This window comes from Lycium barbarum, chromosome 4, assembly GCF_019175385.1.
Source record: "Lycium barbarum isolate Lr01 chromosome 4, ASM1917538v2, whole genome shotgun sequence".
NCBI lineage: Eukaryota > Viridiplantae > Streptophyta > Magnoliopsida > Solanales > Solanaceae > Lycium > Lycium barbarum.
The window spans coordinates 58,147,737-58,152,133 of NC_083340.1; the positions used below are offsets into that span (position 1 = coordinate 58,147,737).

The 4,397-nt window shown below is 42.4% G+C and overlaps 1 long non-coding RNA gene across 1 annotated transcript; it reads left to right on the forward strand.

Moving 5' to 3' along the window:
* The first annotated feature begins 262 nt into the window (after positions 1-262).
* LOC132638437 (uncharacterized) lies at positions 263-2,508 on the forward strand. Its single transcript, XR_009581733.1, has 3 exons — positions 263-493; positions 1,301-1,367; positions 2,296-2,508. It is a non-coding gene; the product is annotated as an uncharacterized LOC132638437 (long non-coding RNA).
* The last annotated feature ends 1,889 nt before the right edge of the window (positions 2,509-4,397 follow it).

The following is a 4,397-nucleotide window of genomic DNA, read 5'->3' on the forward strand; positions in this document are numbered from 1 at the left end:
TATTTCCGATCTCTATTGGGAAATGAATTGTTTATAAATTTTACTTGGTGTAAAAATATTAATGGAAGTTGGGATTAATTTACCATGATTAGATTATTAAGTGGGATTAAAAATTTAATTAGTCATTAAACAAGTCACTAGTGCACTAAGTGGGCCCCACCAAGACATGTGATCAAATTTAATTGGCTCAAGCCTTGAGTGGGACACTTGTCACTCTTAGGGGCTGCCTATATAAGGAAAAATCTGATGTTTAAGTGTTCATTTTATCATCTTCAACATTACAAGAAAAGAGAAAAACCTAGAGATAGAGAAGGGGGGGCTCACGGCCATGGTGAAAAAAATCCATGTTCACCAAGCTTGGTCCAATTAATTTTTCCATGGTGTTGTAAATCAAATGGAGGTCTTTGGGAACATGAATTGGTCCTTGAGAGCAGCAAGAATGGTCTTTAATTGAAGCCATTAAATTCAGCAAATTAAGGAGCAACTTGCTAAGGTAAGAGTTAATTATTTTTCCATATGTTTTAGGACGAATTTGCTTGTGTTGTGGATGGTTTGAATGTGTTATGGTGAGTATAAATGAATGAAAATCATGAAATTATGTATCTTGATATTGAAGCATGGTTGAAGCCACGAAATTATGTAGCTTGATGTTGAAACATAGTTGTAACTTGGTAACATGAATTGTACGAATGTTGGAATGTTGTTGAATGGCGTAGGGGCTGTTTTAATTGAAATTTGCTGAACTGATTTGAGTTAATATTTTGGTTGTTGTAATCATGGATTATGTGATGAGAATGAAGGAATTTAATGGTTAAAGTTGGAGTAAAAAAAATTGTTGTGAGTTGATGTAAGAATTATAGAGACAATAATGTGATTTACTTACATATGAATGGATGATGTGGTGTCGTGTGGCTGCTGTTGTATTTCCCAGAAATTTGCTGGAAATATTGTGTAACTTGTTTGGAATGTCCTTGGACATTGTTAGTATGGGTTCGGGTTAGTATGTGAATATATAAGCGTCGATTTTGGCTTGAACGTAAGTAGTTGAATTGAATTTATGTAAGTTGTTGAATAATGGAAAAGAAAGCTATTATTGTTGTTTTGTCTTTCGGATTGGTTGTTGATGTTGTTAGGTTGGTTGTTGTTGTTGTTGTTGGTTGATATGGCCGAATCAAATTCTCGGGGTAGCCTATTTACAGGGGAAATGCTGCCCAAATTTCTGTAGAATTAAGGGCGAATTTGGAATTTAATGCCCAAAAAGTCTTTAGCTAATGTTTGGCATTTTATGGCTTGTTTGTAGACCTTGGGCAGCCCGAATCATAGGTTGGATTTAGCTTGAGTTTGGATCGTATTGGAGAGCGTTTGAGGTATGTAAAGTAATCTTCCTTCTTCGGCATGCCTTAGTTAAAATAGGCTATGATATAAGCCTCGAGGAAACTCTATTCTCACAATCCGAGCATGTTTATGAATCGCATTTGTTCTTTGGCATCCTTGCCTTGTCATGGCAAAACGTTGATCCTTATGTTCTTGGAATCCATAATTTGTAAAGATTACATGAAAGCTGATTTTTGTTTTAAAGTTCATTCTTTAGCGATTCCAAGACTTCAAACGCCCATAATTTCCTCAGAAAAGCTCGGATTGCTTTGAAATTTTCGTAGGAGTTTGTATGATATAAAATGAGTATGTTTTTCATAGGCGGGCTCAGTTCGGGTCTATACTCGTCCGTGGGTCCCGCGACGCCCTTTTTGAAATTCGACAACTTTGAAACAAAAAGTGATAATTTTTATTCTGATTTCGAATATGACTATTTTACTTATCCTTCAGATTTATAATAATTATTTTATGCATATGATTCCTCACTACTCCGCTCGTGCCTACTGTGATATCGTTCACCGGTTCCCGGGCCGGTTCTGTTGTCGTGCGCTTTGTGATACATTCCGGTGTTATGCTGTGATTATGGTTCACCGTGCTCCTCGCTCGAGGGCCGGGTTCCACTTATGTTTGGCGTTATGCTGTGTTTGGCGTTATGCTGTGTTGTGATGTGTGACGGGGATTCGGAGATTTGAAACTTTCTGGTGTTATGCTGTGTTGTGGCGCCATCGACAGGCGGGCGACCACATTTTCCAGTGCCCTATGCATAATTTATACTTTGGAAATAAACATTTTGATATGTATTATTTTCTATATATCTGATTCGATTATTATTCAGATTTATTTCTGTACCTTCTGCTTTGCATACTCAGTACATATTTCGTACTGACCCCCTTCTCCGGGGGCTGCGTTTCATGCCCGCAGGTACAGACGCACACCCTGGTGATCCACCTGTTTAGGACACCCTTTCTGCTATTCGGAGTGCTCCTCTCTTTCCGGAGCTTATACTTTTGGTATATATATTTATTAGTGCATTTGTATATATTCGTTCATGGGTACGGCGGGGCCCTGTCCCGTCATATGATTCTGTCGGTCTGTTTAGAGGTCTGTGGACATGTTTGTGGGTTAGGGTCTTTCTGTATAGATATATGTACATGTCGTTTGGGCGATCCCATACGCCGAGGCGGCCGGTCCGCATATGTTGTTTGGGCGATCCTATACGCCGAGGCGGCCGGTCCGCATATGTTTATATATTGCTTGGTTAGCCCTGTGTGACTTTTGTTGGTATTTTCTGCGTGCAGGGTATATTGGATAGTCCGTAAAGCAAAGGAAACTCTGTCGAAATTTTCTGGAAATTACCTAAATTTGAAATAAAGTCTTGTCGGCTTCCGCCATATACTAGAATGAGTTGATAGAATTTGAGATAATATTTGATAGATGGGTTCGGGTGCCCAGATCGGGCACTAGTCACGGCCTACGAGGTTGGGTCGTGACAAATAGACCCAAGATATTTGAAACTTCCTTTCTTTTGAATGGCCTGGGTACCAAGCCTCACTTCCTCGTCAGACTCACGCGGTAGGCCACTGAACCTGCATTCCAAGTATTCTGTCTTGGTCCTACTCAATTTAAATCCTTTAGACTCCAACGTCTGTCTCCAGCCCTCCAGCTTATCGTTAACTCCATAGCGAGTCTCGTCAATCAGGACTATGTCATCCGCGAACAACATACACCAAGGCACCTCACCTTGTATTTGTCGCGTCAATTCATCCATCACCAAGGCGAATAGAAACGGGCTAAGAGCTGATCCCTGATGCAACCCCATCATAACAGGGAAGTGCTCCGAGTCTCCTCCTACCGTCCTTACCCTGGTCCTAGCTCCATCATACATGTCCTTTATCGCTCTAATGTACACCATAGGCACACCTTTAGCCTCCAAGCATCTCCATAGGACCTCTCTTGGCACTTTGTCGTAGGCCTTTTCTAGGTCAATGAATACCATGTGCAAGTCCCTCTTCCGCTCCCTATACTGCTCCACCAATCTCCTTACAATATGAATGGCTTTTGTAGTCGAGCGCCCCGGCATGAATCCAAACTGGTTCTCTGAAATAGACACACCTCTCCTCACCCTCATTTCCACCACCCTTTCCCACACTTTCATAGTGTGACTTAGCAGCTTGATACCCCTATAGTTGTTGCAGCTTTGAATGTCTCCCTTGTTCTTGTACACGGGAATCATTGTACTCCACCTCCATTCTTCCGACATCTTCGTTGTCTTGAGAATGACATTAAACTACCCAGTCAGCCACTCCAATCCTACCCTGCCTGCATTCTTCCAAAATTCCCCAAGGATCTCGTCAGGTCCAGTCGCTTTTCCCCTGCGCATCCTACGAACAACTCCTTTAACCTCCTCAACCTTTATACTCCTACAATATCCAAAGTCGCGACGCCTATCCGAGTGCTCCAAGTCTCCTAACACAATGTCTCTGTCCCATCCTTTGTTCAAGAGTTCATGAAAGTATGACTGCCATCTCTGTCTAATGCGGGTTTCCTGTACCAACACTTGGCCATCCTCGTCCTTGATGCACTTCACTTGATCCAAGTCGCGTGCCTTCCTCTCTCTCGCCTTGGAAAGCTTAAATAGCTTCTTATCCCCACCTCTGTCCTCTAGTTCTGCATAAAGGCGGTCAAAAGCTGCCGTTTTAGCCGCCGAAACTGCCAACTTCGCCTCCTTTTTCACCATCTTATACTTTTCCTTATTCGTCCGCTTCTCTTCATCATCCTTGCTATCTATCAACTTCACATATGCCTACTTCTTTGCCTCTACCTTCTCTTGGACTTCTCCATTCCACCACCAATCCCCTCGGTGCCTACCACGACGGCCTCGTGAAACCCCTAATACTTCTCTAGCTGCTTCCCTAATGCAACTGGCCGTCCTATCCCACATACTGCTCGCCTCCCCACTACTATCCCACGCTCCCATAGCCATCAACTTCTCCCCCATCTCTAGGGCACTAGACAGAGTCAAA